General features: G+C 47.2%; 1 protein-coding gene across 1 annotated transcript in view; it reads left to right on the forward strand.

Moving 5' to 3' along the window:
- JADE3 (jade family PHD finger 3) overlaps positions 1-20,137 on the forward strand; it is a 1,027,617-nt gene that overhangs the window by 335,467 nt on the left and 672,013 nt on the right. The gene's annotated exons all lie outside the window — the stretch shown is intronic.

A 20,137-nucleotide genomic window follows, 5' to 3' on the forward strand; every position in this document is an offset into this window, starting at 1 on the left:
AGCTTGGCTTATTCCCTAACCACAAACCAATTTGCAAACCTCAGTAAATAGGTTCTGGATGTTATCTATGAGGCCAGACATCCTAGCACCAGAAAGTCTTATGCTGATAAATGGATAAGGTTTTGCACATGGATCCAGGCTAAGGGAGCCAATACGACACAGTCCTCCCTCCCCTCTCATCCTGGATTACTTAGCTGACCTACTACACAGTGGCCTCTCTTTCGCCTCTATAAAAATTCATGCGTCTGCTATTTCTGCTCATTTTCCCACTGAGCAGCCCCTTTTCTCACACCCTTTGATCAAACAGTTCCTTTGAGGGACTAGCAACTCGAGGCCCCCCAGAAGGGCACCAACAACAGCTTGGGACTTTAACTTTGTATTGGAAAAGCTAACCCTTCCCCCTTTCGAACCAGCTGCTTCTGCTAAAATTTCTCTCCTGGAAGACACCATTCCATCTGGCCATCACTTCAGCCAGAAGAGTCTCTGAGCTGCAAGCCCTCATTGCTGTGGAACCCTTCATCATCTTCCATGTAGACAGGGTATCCCTCAGAACTAACCCATCCTTCATGCCCAGGGTGGTGTGCAGTGTGGCTCTCAACCAATCCATTCATTTGCCCACCTTTTTTCCTAATCCACAGAACAAAGTGGAAAGGATTCTTCACTCTCTAGATGTGCACAGACAGCTCAGATTCTATCTCGACAGGACAAAATCCTTCAGAAAAGTCTGATCAATTGCTGGTTATCTTTGCTACAGGAGCAGAAGGCAAAGCCATCTCCAAACAATCCATTTCCAAATGGATAGCACACTGCATCCATTTCTGCTACAGACAGCATGGAAAGCCTCCCCCCCAAGGGGGTCAGGACAGACTCCACCAGAGCAGCCTCAACCTCTGCAGCTTTCCTCAGAGGAGTCCCCATCAGGGACATCCTGGAGGCTGCCACCTGGGCATCTCTTCACACTTTTAGCAAGCATTACCACCTGCCTCTCTTCTCCAAATCCAGGGCAGGGTTTGCCTCTGCAGTCTTGCAGGGCATCCTAGCCAGCCCCTAGTTTCCTTGACTGCCTCCACCCTTTTCCTCAGCTTTGGGAATCAACCCAAATGTGATGACTGCAGCAGGGAAACATGAAGAACATAATACAGTTGTGTACACTTACCATAAATTTAGATGCTCGAGTGTATTCACTGTTGCAGTCCTGGTTTCCCTCCCTCCATCCCCTTTCTTTTCTTTCTCTTTTTATTACCATTCTAACTTGTTGATGTAATGTGATCCTATCTCGCCTACATTCTCTACAGATGGGATCGGCTCCGACTCGGCACGCTATACAATAGCACGAAGTCTCTTATTGGCTGAGTTACCTCATATCCCAGGATGCACCACTACTGCTTCCCCAGATCTCGTTTGCCGCTTCTACAGCATAGACGTGGCCTCGGACTTGGCTGAGCTAAGTGCCTCTAGTGCTTATATTTCTGTCAGAAATTTTGCTAAATTTACCCAAAAGCTGTTTTAACAGCTATTTATTGTTGTGTGACTGATTTTTTTTTGGAAAGTTTGTGGTAAAAATTGTGTTTTCTTCGACGGTAAAGGACCCGTTTAAGTTAGAGGGGCCTTTGCCTAGCCCACGCGCCTTAGTTAGGGCTGTTTAACAGCTACTCATTGTGTGATTTTATAATTTAGAACTTTGTGGTAATCGTATTATTTTCTTGGTGGTAAGTGTTCCCGTTTAACTTAGAGGGAACTTGCCTTAGTCTACGTGTATTTTCTTTAAAGTCAGTGTTGAAGTTCTTTCTCTTTAAAGTTCAGTTGAAGTAGATAGCCATGTCTAAAGAACATAGGCCATCAGGATTTAAAAAATGTTCAAAGTGCTCTTATAAAATGTCCATTACGGATGACCATTTGTTATGTGTATACTGTTTGGGGCCGAAGCACCTACAGGAATCCTGTAGCGTTTGCCACGCTTTTTCCTCTCGTGCTCCAAGAGAGGAAAAATAAGTTGATTTTGAAAGGGCTTATTACCCCTTCCTTTAAGGAAGCCCTATCTTCTTCTTCTTCCCCGTCGAGGAAGAAAAAATCTTCGGCTCCGACCAGCCCGTTGGATCCGGCAGCAAAAAAGTCAAGGCAGGCTTCTCCGTCGGCTCCATAGACTTCGGAGCCGAGGGCGGAACGGTCTGCCTCGATGTCTCCAGCCTCGACTCCTCTGGCCGAGCCGAGCTCGGGCGTCGAGGCGAGTCATCTCCATCGGCTCCACTGCCTTCGAGCCGATGAAGGTTGCCCGCTCAGACTCTTCCCTTCGTGCGAAGTCCACATCGACGCCGAGGGAAATTGCAGTAGTGGTGGAATCTCCCTCGGCGCCGATACTTCTCCAAACCATTCGGAGCCGGTCCCCCAGTCTTTTGGAACCGGCGGAGAAGTCGACTCGGACCCGGTCGGTCTCTTCTCGGTCCTCGAGGATGTCCGATTCGGATGTAGACAGGGTGCTTCAAAGGCTTTTTCAGTCTCCGGTCTTTCAAAAGTTGGTCTCGGCTCTGGAGCCGTTTTCCCACCCTGCCATCTTGGTTCCTCCTCCAACAGCTTCGGCACCGTTGGAGTCGGTGTTGGTGGAGCCGGTGGAGGTTGTCGGGTCGGTTCCGACCCTAACTCCAACCCCGCCCTTCGGGTCGGTGTTCGGTACGCGGACCTCCTCTGTCGGCCCCGGGGGGGGGGCGCTTCAGGACCGATCCTTTCGGTTCCGAACCTCCCTCTCGGTGCGTCGGCGGCGGGAGTTCCAACTGCTGTTGTGGCCTTGGGGGTTGAACCGTCCCAGGACTCTGGGGGTCCCGCTTCAAGGCCATGAGGAGTGCCTTGGCCAAATCCTCTCTGGCCACTTCTACCATCTCACCACCACCTTCCCTTGGCACGGAGACCGGTACCTTTGCAATCCCTCTGTCTCACGACAGCGGAGCCCTTGGGCCTGAGGTTACCCCCATCGGGGGTTCCCTTCTTCCTGGAGGCCCCTCCGAAACGTCTTCGGAGGAACCCCCGAGGAAGAGACAGTGCAAGAGGAAGCATGTTGACTCCCCTGATGAGTCTCTCACCTCGGATACCGACCTCGATGATGCGGAAGGGTCCCCCAAGTCGTCCTCGGATGATGTATCCTTTGCGGACATCTTAGAAATCCTTAAGCAACGAGGCGACTGGCAGTCCAAACCCCCTTCTGCTGAGGAGTCTGTGTTCCTCAAGGCCTTCGGGGCTCAGCCCTCCGCCTCCTGGGTGTCTCCGCCCTTCGATGAGCTCCTGGATTTGATCTCAAGGGCTGGGAACAACCGGACTCTGTTGAACCGGTGCCAGCTCGCCCCAATAAATTCCTTTCGGCTCCCCCTGATAAGGACTTTCTTACCAAAGGTGTGGCTGTAGATGCCTTGGTGGTGGCATCTGCTACCCAACAAGATGTGGCAGAGGCTTCAACGTCCGTCCATCCTCCTAATAAGGAGTCTAGGAGCATGGATCGTGCGGAGCACCCTTGCTTCAGCAACCTTTACATTAAGGTCTCTGAACTACCTGACGCACTTTACGAGACTGCCGAGGGATCTGGTCAAGGAGCTTTCGGATACCCTCTCTGGTAACTTACCTGAGCAGTTAGCCCAGATGGTTAACTCCCAGTTGGCTACCCTGTCCTCCCTATCCAACTCGTCCATGAGGTTCATTTCGTATGCAGCCGAAGGAGCGAGCAGGGCGGCGGGCACAGGTGTTGCTCAACGGAGACAAGCCTCGCTACGCCTGTGTCACTTTGCGGAGGCCTTTAAGTCTTCCTTTGCCGACGCCCCCTTCGATGGGTCCTCCCTTTTTGGACCCAAGGTAAAGGACACGTTGACTCGCTGCAGCAGGAGGGTAAACTTTAACTGCCGTAGGGGCCGGTTTTCCACTCCTTCAGACCTTATCCCAAGGCTCGAAGAGGAGGGAAAATGTGGTTCTGTAAGTCTCAAAAGTCTTACTCATCACAGCAGAGCGATTCCCCCTCTAGAGGCAGAGGAAGGAAATTTTCAGGAGACGCCGTCCCAGAGGCGGCAGAGGCCCCCGCAACACTGGAGACCGAGTCCTTTCGTGGGCTCCTCCTCCTTCCAGCATCCCTGAAGGAGTGCCCGACTGTGCAGCTCCGACGCCAGTTGGGGGGCATTCTTCGAGGCACCTAAAGGCCTGGGAAAGTATCACTCAGGACCAATGGGTGCTCCGAATCATCGCCGGAGGTTACACCATTCCCTTCTCTCAATGCCCCCCCCCCACCATCCCAAAGAATCCCGGACCCGCCACCCAGTAAACGGGATATGGCAGCCATCGAAGTTTCAAAGCTGCTTCAAAAAGGAGTCATCCAACCTGTCCCCGCAGATCAGTCCGGATCAGGGACTTACTCAAGATTCTTTTTGGTACCAAAAAAGACCGGGGACTTGAGGCCCATTTTGGATCTCAGCAGGTTAAACCGATCAGTGAAAAAGTCCAAATTCCGGATGGTCACCTTGCAAACCATTCTGCCGCTTCTGGAGAAGGGTGTTTGGATGTGCTCCATAGATCTCAATGACATCTATTATCACATCCTGATAGATCAGGCGTCCAGGAGACACTTGCGCTTCAGCCTAGGGGACAGTCATTTCCAGTTCCGTGCACTGCCCTTTGGTCTCACCACAGCCCCCAGTGTGTTCACCAAATGTTTGGCAGTGGTGACTGCTCACCTGAGAAGTCTAGGATTCCAAGTGTTTCCATACCTAGACGACTGGCTCCTAACTGCCACCTCAAGGCATCTACTCTTAAAAACTCTAGCAGCCACTATCTCCCTAGGCAGCTCCTTAGGAATCACCTTCAATTGGACAAAATCCATATTGCTGCCATCACAGCGTGATGTCCTTCAAGGATGCATCTACAGTCATAACATATGGGTTGTCCTGCCTCAGGCAGCCCTTCGGTCGGCCGGATTCCAAAGTCTGGGTCTGGCCTCGGCTGATGTCGCACTTCACCCGACGTCATAGCTCCTGGGGTATAAAGGCATCAGCCGACGCCATTTTCCCCAGTCTTTCTTGCCGCGCGGTGCCCGAAGCAGAAGCTGTTCGCAAGTGCCGGTCGGTCAGATCCAGAGATTTCAGCTACCAAAGACTTCTAAAAAGCTAAGTACCCTGTTGGGGACTCTTTCTTGCCTCAGCCGATGTCAGACAAAGTAAATAATTGTTTAACTTGTGGGAAACAAATACCTCATAAGGATTTCCACTCTTACTGCCTTCCTTGCTTAGGCCCAGACCACGACGTATCAGCTTGTTTAGCCTGTGCTTCCTTCAACCGACGGACACTTAGACGTCGGTTGGAGTTTGCTGAAGAGTTTTTTGGCTCCGCTTTTGCATATAAAATGCCGTCGGAGACTCCGACTACACATTTAGCTAAAAAACGCAAGGAAAAGGACCGACACTCGCGGCCCGCGGTTTCGGCTGAAACCACGGTTAGGCCTGCCGCGAGTGTCTCAGTTTCGGCTGAAACCGAGACCTTGGTTCTCCCTTCGGCCGAAAGCATGCCTCCGACAACCGAGGCCACACAGGCCCCGGCTGAGTCTGCTACAGAAATTCCTACTGAAGAAGCAGGCACTCAAGATTTGTCCAACACCATTCTGTTGGACATCTCTACTCCTGCACGTGGGGCAGCTAGACCCCCTGCTGCTATGTCTATCAAGGCCTTTTCCAGGGCTAAAGCAGCTAAACTTTCCAAGGCCTTACCTACTAAAGCTCCCTCTCACAGACCTACCTCAAGTTCTCAGATTCTCAGCCTTGCTGAGGACCTTATTTCTCTGATCAGGGGAACCCAACCTCACCCAGACAGGGCCTCACAACCCCCTCCTGGAAAGAGGCCTAGGACTGAACCCCCTGAACCTCTCTCCTCTGACTATTCCTCAGATGGTTCAGATTTATCTGACCATCAGGAAGGACCATACTCACCTTATGAGGATTCTGATGCAGAAGACTCCATTCCTTCTGCCTCCCCTCCAGAAGAATTTTCATTTGGGGAAACTCTGTACTCAATGAGGGAACACTTCCAATGGCAGGGTCAGGATTTTTCTGATTCTAGGAAAAGGCTAAGGACTTTTTTACACTTACCACAGCATAGGCCTTTAGCCATACCACCTGTACTATCAGTTGTTGATGATGCATACAATGATGCCAGTACTGCCCCTGATTCTCTTCCCGCCCCTGCCAAACCTGACAGATACTACAGGGTCCCGGATTCTCACTTCCACTTGTATAAGGCCCATGCTGCAGACCCAGAAACCATTTCTCAGGGCCCTAAAGGTGTTGCAGCTGCCTCTGCCAAAAACCCCCTACCCTCTGAAAGAGAATCAAGAGCATTAGAGAGATGGGGTAAAAAGGTTTATACTTCTGCTACTCTTTCTGCCAGGGCTTTAAACTGTCAATTTCACATGATACAGTACCAGGAATTTTTGTTAGATCAGCTGAATAAAAAGCTGTCCTCTCCTGAACCTTTAGTTTAGACCGTAAGTCCCTTCAGGATTTGGTACACAACTCTCAGCAGGTCAGTAATCATTTCTTAAAATGTGGCTATGATGCACTGGAGGCTTCATTTAGATCAGCTATGACTGGAGCAGTGATTCGAAGGCATGCCTGGCTAAAAGAACAATCCTTGCCAGACCATGTTAAGTCTAAACTCCTAGATGCCCCTATGGAGAAACAAAGTTTATTTGGCTCCCCTGCACAGGAGGTTCTAAAGAAAGTGGAAGAAAAAGCAAAATCTGTCCAAAAACAGTCAAGGATTTTCTGCAGGTCCAACCTCCGAGGTTCAGCAGAAATTGGCCTTCAAAGAATTGGTCCTTTCCAGACACCTCTAGAGCACAGAGAGGCAGAAATAGACGCCCAAGAGGCAGAGGTCAATCAAGGGGTGCCTACAGGGGTCGTCAGTGGCAACCTGCCAACCAAAGAAGTGCCGCCACAGCTGCGACTGCAACCACTTCCACAGGACAGACACAATGACTTGGCTCTGATTCCGCCTACCAGGGAACAACTGGAAGCATCCTTAGGCAGAAAGCTAGCTTTATTTTCAAAAAACTGGCATTGCATTACAGGAGACAAATGGACTTTACAAACGATAGACAAAGGCTACAGGTTTCACTTCCACACTCTACCAAAAAAGAGAGGAATGCCAAACCTTCCACCAAGCCAGAAATCAGAGGCTCTAAAACAAATCATCAGCTTACTAAGGATGAGAGCAATAGAAAAGGTACCATCTATGGAGCAAGGCCAAGGATTTTACTCCAGACTATTCCTTGTACCAAGAAAAGAAAATCAATGGAGGCCTATTCTCGACTTGTCCGCACTGAACACATATCTCATTGTTCCAAAATTCAAGATGCTGACCCTACAGCAACTTCTTCCCATGTTGGGCAAGGAGTCTTGGCTGGTGACTCTAGATCTCAAGGAGGCATACCTGCACGTCCCTATATGACCAGATTGCAGAAGACACCTCAGATTTCTTGCAGGATCAGAGCATTATCAGTTCTCAGCATTGCCCTTTGGCTTATCTACTGCGCCCAGAGTATTCACGAAATGCCTGGCATCAGTAATTGCACATTGCAGGCTTCAGGGAATTCAAATCTACCCATACCTGGACGACTGCCTAATACAAGCGGACAACAAGACAAAAATAATAAAGGATTTGGCCTATGTCATACAACTACTGCAAGCCTTGGGATACACAGTCAACCTACAAAAGTCAAGACTAGTGCCATCCCAAAGGATAACATTTCTGGGTGCAGAACTGGACACAATAACTCAGATGGCTTTTCTCACAGAAGAAAAACAAAAGCAACTACCAGTCTACTTCATGGCATTAACAAGACAAACTCAGCTTACTGCAAGGAAAGTCCTGCAGGCCCTGGGTTACATGGCATCCTGCATAATCTTGATCCCACATGCCAGGCTGCATATGAGAAAATTACAATGGTACCTAAGGAATGTATGGTCTCAACACAGACACAGTCTAGAAGCCCTGATACCAATCATTCCATGCCTGAAAAAAGAATTCCTGTGGTGGGCTCAGGCCTGCCAGATCAACAGAGGATTGCCTTTCCACAAACCACATCCAAGGCAGACCATCACCACGGACGCCTCACACCTAGGCTGGGGGCACACATGGAAGACAAGTGTATCCAATGCCTATGGTCCCAAGACCAGCTAAATCTACACATAAATCTAAAGGAGATGCTGGCAGTGAAGCATGCAATCGAAGCATTCAAATCATTCCTCCAGCAAGGACACCTGCTGATAAGGACGGACAATACCACAGTCATGTGGTATATCAACAAACTGGGAGGCACACATTCATACCCTCTATGCCGGATGGCAATGGACCTGTGGAACTTAGGCCTGAATCTCAACATCCAACTGCAGGCCAGATTCATACCAGGAAAAGAGAATTCACTAGCAGACAGCTTAAGCAGAACTACCACGGATGCTCACGAATGGATGCTGCATCCAGACATCTTCAAAACCATAACAAAGAAATGGGGAATGCCAGAGATAGACCTGTTCGCCTCCCCACTCAACCACCAACTGAAGAAATTCTGCTCAAGAGTATACCACCCACAAGCCTGGAGGGTGGACTCCCTTTCTTTCAGCTGGAAGGCCCTGACAGTATATGCCTTTCCACCTCTCCCATTGATGTACAAAGTTCTACTGAAGATCAGAGAGGAACAGCCAAAGGTAATTCTGATAGCTCCAGACTGGCCAAGGCAGCATTGGTACCCGCTACTGAGAAGCATGTCTCGGACGAACTCATGGCCTCTACCTCTATGTCCTTTACTTCTAACGTTGAACAACTACAAGACCCTGCATCCAAACTTAAAAACGCTGCAGCTAACTGCTTGGAAAATTGCATAAAACAAAACCAACCTGTTTTATCTCAGAGGGTTAAGGACATTATCCTGGAGGCTCGCAGACCCTCCACAAGGAAAACATATTCAGCCAAATGGAAGAGATTCCTCATTTGGAGTGCAGCAAAGGGAACAAATGTCACACTGGCAAACCTAGCACACATCCTAGAATACTTAGCAGAACTGTTCCACAATGGCCTGTCCTATTCTTCCATTAAGATTCATGGATCAGCAATTTCAGCAGAGTACAACATGGATCCTCCTGTCTTCTCTCATCCTCTCCTCAGACAATTTTTGAGAGGGATCAAAAATGTAAAACCTCCAAGGAAACCACCTCTGCCTGCATGGGATCTCAATTTTGTGTTAGAAAAATTAACACTTCCCCCTTTTGAACCAGCAGCAACAGCAGACTTACAGTTCTTATCTTGAAAAACTGCCTTCCTGCTAGCAATCACTTCAGCAAGAAGGGTATCCGAGTTACAGGCATTAATGGCAGTGCAGCCTTTCCTTATCTTTCACCAGGATAGAGTGTCTCTGAGAACCAATCCTACTTTTATGCCAAAGGTGGTACCCAGGGTATCCTTGAACCAAGCTATTCATTTACCTACATTCTTCCCTAACCCACAGAACAGGGGGGAAAAACTGCTACACACCTTGGATGTACACAGACAACTGTGCTACTATCTGGACAGAACTAAGGCCAGCAGAAAAACTGACCAGCTTCTGGTAGCATATGCAACAGGAGTGCAAGGAAAAACAATTTCAAAACAGACAATCTCAAAATGGATAGGAAATTGCATTCGATTCTGCTACTCATTTCATGGAAAGACAACTCCTGAAATTATCAGGCCTCACTCCACAAGCGCTACAGCCACCACTACAGCTTTCCTACGAAGAGTGGCTACCAAAGACATTTTAGAAGCTGCTACTTGGAGCTCCGTGCATACATTTGCCAAGCATTACAATCTTCCTTTATACTCCAGATCCCGAGCAGGTTTTGCAACTGCAGTTTTACAAGGGATCTTAACTACACCATCATTATCTTAGTGCCTCCTCCCCCAGTTTGGCTGTGGTATTCTACCTATATGTTATGACTGCAGATGCATCCTTGAAGGACATAGTACAGTTTTGTACCTACCATAAATGTAGATGTCCGATAGGTATGCATCTGCAGTCAGGATTACCCACCCTCCTTCCCCTCTGTGGTATTCCTAGGGTACTTCCCCCTCTCTTAGCTAGCTGGGGGAATCTATTATGGTGTATTTGTTTGTATGTATATATGTATATATACTTTTTGTTTTCTACTATTTGGAATTTTCTACTTTTATACAAATTTAGCCTTCCTAGAGGGCACCTGGCATCTGGGGCAAGAAACACTGAGGAAAATGTCGTCGGCTGATGCCTTTATACCCCAGGAGCTATGACGTCGGGTGAAGTGCGACATCAGCCGAGGCCAGACCCAGACTTTGGAATCCGGCCGACCGAAGGGCTGCCTGAGGCAGGACAACCCATATGTTATGACTGCAGATGCATACCTATCGGACATCTACATTTATGGTAGGTACAAAACTGTACTTTCTGTTTATTGGTGCAGAAATAGACTCAAGGCAGATGCGAGTCTATCTTCCTGTGGAAAGAATAGCAACATTGCAGTCTCAAGTTCGGGCGTTACTCCTCAGACGTCGCGCTACAGCGAGGATAGTACTGCAGTTGCTAGGTTCCATGTCAGCCACCATTCTTCTCGTCCCCTTGGCAAGGTTCCATATGAGGATACTCCAGTGGCTACTCTCAATCCAGTGGTCTTATCAAGACCTCCCCCTCAGTCACCACATATTGATCACAGAGACATGCAAACAGGATCTTCGTTGGTGGCTTCTTTCCTCCAACCTGGATCAGGGGCGACCCTTCGTTCCCCCATCCCCCTTGGCCACGTTGACTACGGACGCCTCCCAGACAGGGTGGGTGGGACATTATCTGGGCAGGTCGGTCCAAGGCACGTGGCACTCCGACGAGAGTCTTCTCCACATCAATATCCTGGAAATGAGGACGGTGCTTTTAACGTTGCAAGCATTGCACGATCACCTCCCCCGGGGGACGATTGCCATTCAGTCCGACAACATGTCGGTAGTCTGGTACTTGAACAAGCAAGGAGGGACCAGGTCTTACCCCCTTTGCAGAGAGGCCATGAAGGTATGGGATTGGGCGATTGCTACCAAACGCTTTCTAGTGGCAACACACATTCCGGGGACATCCAATGTGATAGCCGACAGACTGAGTAGGACTATTCTCTCCCCTCACGAATGGTCCTTGAATCACAAAGTGGTAACACAGATTTTCACCAGATGGGGAGTTCCATGTTGCGATCTTTTCGCAACTCCTCTCAACGCAAAATGCCAGCAGTTCTTCTCTCTCATTCCAGTTCCGGGGGAGATGCCCAAGGATGCTATGGTCCAACCTTGGCCCTCCGGTCTGCTCTACGTTTTTCCACCGGTTCCCCTTCTCCCCAAGGTGATTCAGAAGGCGATTCGCTTGGGAAGCAAAATGATTCTAATCGCCTCATACTGGCCTCGTCAAGTTTGGTTCCCTTTTCTTCACAAGTATGCATTGGACGGTCCCTGGTTCCTGGACCAAATTCCAGACCTCCTGACGCATCAGTCAGGACAGCTCCATCAGTCCCTACATTCATTGAAGCTAGCAGCTTGGCTACTCCCCTTCCGACCATAGTTAGGAGCCATTCTTTCGACCCTGAAGTCTTGCATATTTTGTCCTCGGCCCACAAGACTTCTACAAAAAAGATGTATAGCAGTAAATGGAAGAGTTTTGCTATTTGGGCCCAACTCCGAGGATTAGACCCTATGACAGCTTCGGTGTCAGAGGTTCTAAAGTTTTTAACTTCCCTGTTCAACCAGGGTTGTTCGGTGTCTACCATCAAAGTTCAATTGACAGCTATTTCCCATTTTCACGAGAACGTAGAACCATCCTTAATGAGCAATAAGTTGTGCAAAGCCTTTATTAAAGAAGCTTGGCTTCTACGGCCCCCTATATCTCATCCCGCACCACCGTGGGACCTTAACGTAGTGTTAGCCGCTTTAACCGCACCTCCCTTTGAGCCGGCAGCAACCTGTGACTTGAAATTTCTTTCTTGGAAGACTGCCCTTCTAGTTGCTATCACATCAGCCAGGCGATTATCAGAACTTCAAGCCTTATGTGTCAAACCACCATACCTGGTATTTCACAAGGATAGAGTATCTCTTAGACCAAACCCGTCCTTTATACCAAAGGTTTGTTCTAACTTTTGTTTGCAACAATCACTGGAATTACCGTTTTTTTTCCCTAAGTATACAAACAGAGGTGAGTATACCTTTCACAGCTTAGATGTGCACAGACAGTTACGTTTCTATTTGGATAGGACACACCAAGCACGAAAATCAGATAAACTGTTTGTGTCCATTTCGGACAATAAATTGGGCAAAGCAATCACGAAGGTCACTATTGCCAAGTGGATCAGAGACTGCATCAGTCATATTTATCGCATTTCAAATAAAGAGCTTACAATTCCAGTGAAAGCTCATTCTACCAGGGCTATGGCCACTTCGGCAGCCTTTCATTCCAAGCTCTCTATTAGTGACATTTGTGCGGCTGCTACGTGGTCTTCTCTACACACCTTTATTTCTCACTACAAATTGGATGTGGCATCTAGGGGTCGAGCTTCCTTCGGTTCCACGGTTCTCCGGACCGTTTTCCAATGAGCCACCCAGGAATTAGGTGCTATGGACGCTGTCCCATCTGTAGAGAACGTAGGCGAGATAGGATCACATTACATCTTTTAGTTATGTACTTACCATAACTTTAGATGTATGGGATCCATCTCGCCTACATTCCTAATAACCCACCCTCCTTCCCCCTGACTTGGAGGCCAGAAGAGACTGGACGGTCCGAATACAACTGTTTCCTCTCTTGAAACACCTGGCAATCTTATAACAACAGTCTATGTGTGTGTGTGCATGTGTGCGGACAAACAAGATCTGGGGAAGCAGTAGTGGTGCATCCTGGGATATGAGGTAACTCAGCCAATAAGAGACTTCGTGCTATTGTATAGCGTGCCGAGTCGGAGCCGAGGATCGGCTCCGAACCCATCTGTAGAGAATGTAGGCGAGATGGATCCCATACATCTAAAGTTATGGTAAGTACATAACTAAAAGTTCTCCTTTCCTTACTAGGGACGTATTGGTATTTATTTTCCACTGGGAGGGGCCGGTTCTTCCACTAGAACCTGGCCTACTACTTGGGGGCTCCTGACTGGTTAGGGGAAGAAAAACTGATGTAATGGCGTCGGCTGCCTCACTTTATACTACTGACGACCTGAAGTCAGTCCTCAAGCGACAGCTGTTGACGCAGGAATACTAAGTCTCTGATATTTGGGCCGCCCAAGGGCTACCCTGGCAGGGATAACCCAAATGTGATGACTGCAACAGGGAATACACTCAAACATCTACATTTATGATAAGTGTACACAACTGTACTTTTTCAAACTCTTGTATTTGATCCAAAACCATAAACTTGTAGTCTACCTTGTATTTGCTAGTCTTAGTGTTTTTCCAAGTGCATTTTTTTATCCCCACCTGAATTGCATACTTCTGCTCATATATTAATTTATATAATTCTCTGGTGGTACAACCTACATATAATGACATGCAGGACATACAAGCTACTAAGTATACCACAAAATTTGATTTTCAAGTAAAGCATCCTGTAATTTTAATATTATAATAGTTAATACTATATTCTTCTATATCAGTCAACAGATAATCACAAAAGTTACAGTTATAACATTTGAACATATATGGCTTTGTGCATTTTGCTCTTCGCACATGTAACTTGGATTGAAAATGATTCTTAAACCTTTTTCTCCTCTTTTGTACAAACACTGGGTATTCCCCAACAACCTTATTTACTTCCAGACAACTTTTTAAAAATTTCCAGTTATTAGTTGATGTCCTTCATGGATGCATCTGCAGTCATAACAACAGGGTTGTCCTGTCGTCAGGCAGCGTGGTAATGCTGGATTTACCCACGGTTGGTGTGGTTTGGTCACGAGGGCGAAGCCCGAGTGGACAAACAAAGTCAGGCGTGGGTTATTGCTATTATACAATGACATTATTTAAGAGAAAAAAAAAATATTTTTCTTTAATAATGGCATTGCATAATGCCTCCATGTTCATCTTGCATACAGCTGCAGTCATAACAGATGGGGTTCTCCTGCCATCAGGCGGGTCCTCGGTCGGCCGAATTCCAAAGTCTTGGTCCGGCGTCGGTTATTGTCGCTTCTTCCCTGACGTCAGTGCGACAGGGGCATAAAAGAACCAGCCAACGCCATTTTCTCCAGTCTTTCTTGCCGCACGGTGCCCGAAGCAGAAGCAGTTCGCAAGTGCCGGTCGGCCAGCTCCTGAAATTACGAAAATTTTGCAACCGAAGTCTTCTTGAAAGCTAAGTACCCCTTGGGGAAACTTTTCTTGCCTCAGACCGATGTCAGACAAAGTTAATAATTGTATTTCATGTGGGAAGCAAATACCGCATAAGGATTTCCATTCCCTCTGTATTCCTTGTTTAGGCCCAGACCACGACGTCTCAGTCTGTTGCTTTTGTGCTACATTCAACAAACGCACCATTAAGCGTCGGGCGGAGTTCACCCAGCATTATTTTGGCAAAAAATTTAACTATATTATGTCGTCGGATACTCCGACTCCAGTTTTGTCGAAAAAGCACAAAGATAAGGACTGACACACGAGGTCCGTGGCCTCTACCGACACCACGCCAAAATCGACTACACGTGGTCCGGTTCTCAGCGAGGCTCCTACGCAGCCCCTGACTACCGACGACACTTCATTGGCGGTGTCTCCTGTGCCCAAGGTCGCAGGCTCCTCGGCCCACACCCCGACTACAGATACCGAAGCCACTCTTGGCGGTGAATCTCAAAATGTGGACAGGTCTACCTCCTCTCAAGGTGTCTTCAGACCTTCCTCTTCTTTTTCCATCAAGGCTTTCACTAAGTCTAAAGCAGCCTTGCATTCCAAGAGACAAGCTACACAGGGCCCATCTCCAGGCCCCATGCCTAAAAAACAGATGCTTAAAATGGCTGAGGATTTAATTACACTTATCAGGGTTCTCAACCCCCGGACAAAGGCCCAGAGTGGAGGAAGAATCCCTCTTCTGATGAGGGCTCCATTATAACAGAGCACTCTCATGAACAGGAACATTCTTACTCCCCTTTTGAAGACTCTGATGCAGAGGAGTCCATTCCTCTGTATCCCCAGAGGATTACTCATTTGGGGAAACTTTGCATACCTTAAGGGAACACTTCCACTGGGAAGGCCAAGATTATTCAGATTCCAAGAAAAGGCTTAGGGAATTTCTCTTGCTACCTCAGCACAGGCCTCTGGCTATACCTCCTGTCTTGGACATACTAGATGATGTGTACTCGGAGGCCTGCCTTAACCCGGATTCTCTACCTCCAGCCCCAGTCAAGCCTGACAGGTACTACAGGGTTCCTGACTCACACCAATTTCTATACAAAAGCCATGCTGCTGACCCAGAAACTATCTCACAGGGCCCCAAGGGAATTAAGGCCTCCACTGCTAAAAATCCATTACCTTCCGAAAGAGATTCCAGATCCTTAGAAAGGTGGGGAAAAAAAGGTATATACCTCGGCCACCTTAACCATGAGGACATTAAACTGTCAGTTCCATATGCTAAAGTACCAACAGTTTTTGTTATCACAATTGAGAAGTAAAATGTCACAACCTGAACAACCAGACTTGAAGGAGTTGCAGGATTTGATGCATAGTGCAGAAAAGTGGGTAAACATACCTTACAATGTGGTTTTGATGCTCTAGAGGCCTCATGTAGAGCTGCTGTTACAGGATCAGTCATACGTAGACATGCCTGGCTCAAGGAACAAACCTTACCAGATCATGTCAAAGCTAAATTACTAGATGCCCCTCTACAAAAGGATGTATTATTTGGTGCTAATGCTGAGGAGGTATTAAGGAAAATGGAGGAAAAGGCTAAATCAATGCAAACAGTGAAAGATTTTCTACAGGTACAACCCCCACATTTCAGTAGAAATTGGCCTTCCAAAAATTGGTCCTTTCCAGCCACGGGCAGACCCCAAAGAGGTAGATACAGGCGCCCGAGGGGCAGAGGACAATCCCAAGGATCGTTTAGAGGCAGACAACGGCAAGCTCCTACACAAAGAGGTGGTGAGGATAACTCGCAACCATTCAGAAAGCAAGCCCAATGACTTTCCCCTTTGCATGCCAAGCAAGACTCAAATGGCAGCACCCTTAGGCGGAAAACTGGCATTATTTTCAAAAAATTGGCATATTGTCACAAAAGACAAATGGATCCTGGACATTATAAACAGAGGCTACAGATTCCATTTTCACACCCTTCCAAAAATGAGAGGCATGCCAAACCTGCCACACAATCAAAGGGCAGAGACACAAAGATGAATTTCAGATCTCATAGACATGAAAGCTATTCAAGAGGTACCTACGCATGAACAAAGTCAAGGTTTTTATTCCAGACTATTCCTGGTACCAAGGAAGGGAAAAGATTGGAGACCTATTTTGGACCTATCCATCCTAAACACATTTCTACTCGTACCAAAATTCAAGATGCTCACTCTACAGCAGCTTCTTCCCATGCTGGGCAATGAGTCTTGGCTGGTAACATTGGACCTCAAGGAGGCATACCTGCATGTCCCAATCAGACAAAATTGCAGAAGATACCTCAGATTTCTTGCAGGTTCAACCCATTATCAATTTTCTGCATTGCCCTTTGGCTTATCTACTGCGCCCAGAGTATTCACGAAATGCCTGGCATCAGTAATTGCCTACTGCAGACTTCAAGGGATACAAGTGTACCCCTATTTGGACGACTGCCTGATCCAAGCGCACAGCAAGCACATTCTTCTGAAACATCTGGCTTATGTAATAATGTTGTTGAAGTCTCTGGGATACACAGTCAACAAAAAGAAATCAAGGCTAATACCTTCTCGGAAAATAATTTTCCTGGGTGCCAACTTGGACACAAACACCCAGATGGCCTACTTCACGCCAGAGAAGCAGGGGCAACTAACTCAATACTTCAGAACACTAGCAAATTGCACCAGGCTGACTGCAAGGAAAATCCTGCAGGCTCTGGGATTCATGGCATCTTGCATCTTACTAATCCCATGTGCAAAGCTGCATATGAGGAAACTTCAATGGTACCTGAAAAACATATGGTCTCAACACAGCCACAGTTTGGAAACAATAGTACCACTAATTCCATGTCTTCAAAAGGAATTTCTGTGGTGGGCTCAAGCATGCCAAACAAACACAGGTCTCCCATTCAGCAAGCCTCAAGCAAATCAAGTCATCACAACAGACGCCTCGGACTACGCCTGGGGGGCGCACATGACAGATCGGTGCATTCAGGGCAAATGGTCCCAAAAAGAAAGGCACCTTCACATCAATCAAAAGGAAATGCTAGCAGTAATAAATGCTATTATAGCTTTCAAAGACCTTCTGCAACCAGGTCAACTATTGATAAGGACGGACAACACCACAGTAATGTGGTACATAAACAAACAGGGAGGAACCCATTCATACCCCTATGCAGACTGGCCATGTCACTTTGGAACATGGCCCTGGACTTACAAATCGAACTACAAGCACAGTACTTGCCAGGCAAGGAAAACACGCTGGCAGACAATCTAAGCAGAAATATGACAGATCCACACGAATGGAAGTTGCATCCTCAAGTTTTTACAGAGATAATTCAAGCATGGGGAAGGCCAGACATAGATCTCTTTGCCTCCCACAAAAATCACCAATTGACAAAATTCTGCTCAAGGATTTTTCATCCAAAGGCCTGGAGAGTGGACGCTCTCTCTTTCAGTTGGACATCAATGACAGTTTATGCCTTCCCACCTCTTCCTCTGCTGCCCAAAGTTCTATTAAAAACCAGAGCAGACAGACCAAAGATGATTCTCATTGCTCCAGACTGGCCAAGACAACAGTGGTACCCACTCTTGAGGAGCCTGACGCATTCCCCACCATGGACCATGCCTCTAATGCCTCTTCTTCTGACTCAGCACAGCTTCAAAACTCTTCACAGTCAGCTAAAAACACTCAATCTAGTCGCATGGAAGATTCCTTAGCATCACAACAGACCCTACTCTCCAAGGAGGTGCAGGATGTCATTTTGGAGGCCAGAAGGCCGTCTACCAGAAAACCTTACTCTGCAAAATGGAAACGGTTTTGTGTCTGGAATGAGAAAAAGGGCCAGGATCCTGGAAAACTGAATTTACCTCAAATATTACAGTATCTAGCTGAGCTGCTAAGCAGTGGACTTTCATTCTCCTCCATCAAAATCCATGCCTCAGCCATTTCTGTAGAAAACAACACTGATCCACCCTTATTCTCTCATCCCCTCTTAAGACAGTTCCTCAGAGGGGCTAAGAATCTAAAACCCCCAAGGAAACAACCAATACCTGCTTGGGATCTCAATTTCATTCTAGAAAAACTGAGCTTGCCTCCTTTTGAGCCAGCTGCCTCATCAGATTTGCAATATTTGTCCTGGAAAACAGCTTTCCTTCTGGCTATTACCTCAGCTCGTAGGGTATCGGAACTACAAGCTCTCATGGCTGTGCAGCCATTTATCATCTTACATCAGGACAGAGTTTCCTTACGAACCAACCCGTCCTTTATGCCAAAAGTGGTATCCAGGGTAGCTTTGAATCAGGCTATACACTTACCTACCTTTTATCCTAATCCTCAAAACAAAGGGGAGAGATTACTACATTCCTTGGACATCCACAGACAACTGCGTTATTATTTGGACAGAACAAAGCCTTTCAGAAAATCAGAACAGCTCTTTGTGTCCTATGCTATAGGAGCTCAAGGAAAGCCAATTTCCAAACAGACAATCTCAAAATGGATAGCCCACTGCATACGCTTTTGCTATTCTTTTCATGGCAAAACTGTACCTACAGGCATCAGATCTCACTCTACAAGGGCCACGGCTACCTCTGCAGCTTTTCTAAGAGGAGTTACTACCAAAGATATTTTGGAAGCAGCCACTTGGAGTTCTGTGCATACCTTCTCCAAGCACTACCACCTTCCATTATACTCCAAATCTAGAGCGGGCTTTGCCACTGCAGTCTTGCAGGGCATTCTGGCTCCTCCTAGTTCCACCTAGTGCCTACCACCCCTTTCTTAGCTTTGGGATTCTACCCATCTGTTATGACTGCAGCTGTATGCATGATGAACATAGTACAGTTTTGTACCTACCATAAATGTAGATGTTCGAGTGCTAATACAGCTGCAGTCCAGGTTTTCCTCCCTCCTTCCCCTCTTGGGACAGGCCTTTTGGCTAACACCTCCTCATGCAACCTGATTGGGGTATTCATTCTTGATGTATTTGCTTGCACTACTGTATTTTGATTATATGGCATTGCCTTATTACACAAATTTATGTATTGCCTTCCTTCTGGGGGCACCTGACATCTGGGGCAAGAAAAACTGAAGAAAATGGCATCGGCTGGTTCTTTTATACCCCTGTCGCACTAACGTCAGGGAAGAAGCAACGACAACCGACGCCGGACCAAGACTTTGGAATTCGGCCGACCGAGGACCCGCCTGATGGCAGGAGAACCCCATCTGTTATGACTGCAGCTGTATTAGCACTCGAACATCTACATTTATGGTAGGTACAAAACTGTACTTTGCTGCCCTTCCACAGCTGACTGGTATTCTGCGGCAGTTCTGATGTACTGCGCATGCATATGCCTACGCAGTACATCAGAGCTGTGGGCAAAAGCAATGGAGAAAGTAAGTTCTCTGTTGCTTTTTACAAACTGTTTCGCTATGTTAAATGGGTTTAACATAGCGAGACAACTTTAAAAAAAGCAACAGAGAATCTCCGTTGCTTTTTTTTTAAAGCTGTCTCGCTATGTTAAACCCATTTAACATAGCAAGACAGTTTTGAAAAAAGCAATGGAGAAAGCAAGATCGCCGTTGCTTTTTACAAACTGTCTTGCTATGTTAAACTCGTTTAATATAGCGAGACAGCTTTAAAAAAAGCAACGGAGAATCTCCGTTGCTTTTTTTAAAGCTGTCTCGCTATGTTAAACTCGTTTAACATAACGAGACAGTGTGAAGCAACGGAGATCTTGTGTTCTCCGTTGCTGTAAAAAAA

Source organism: Protopterus annectens, chromosome 5.part0 (genome assembly GCF_019279795.1).
Source record: "Protopterus annectens isolate FY-2018-M chromosome 5.part0, PAN1.0, whole genome shotgun sequence".
In the NCBI taxonomy this organism is placed as follows: Eukaryota; Metazoa; Chordata; order Ceratodontiformes; family Protopteridae; genus Protopterus; species Protopterus annectens.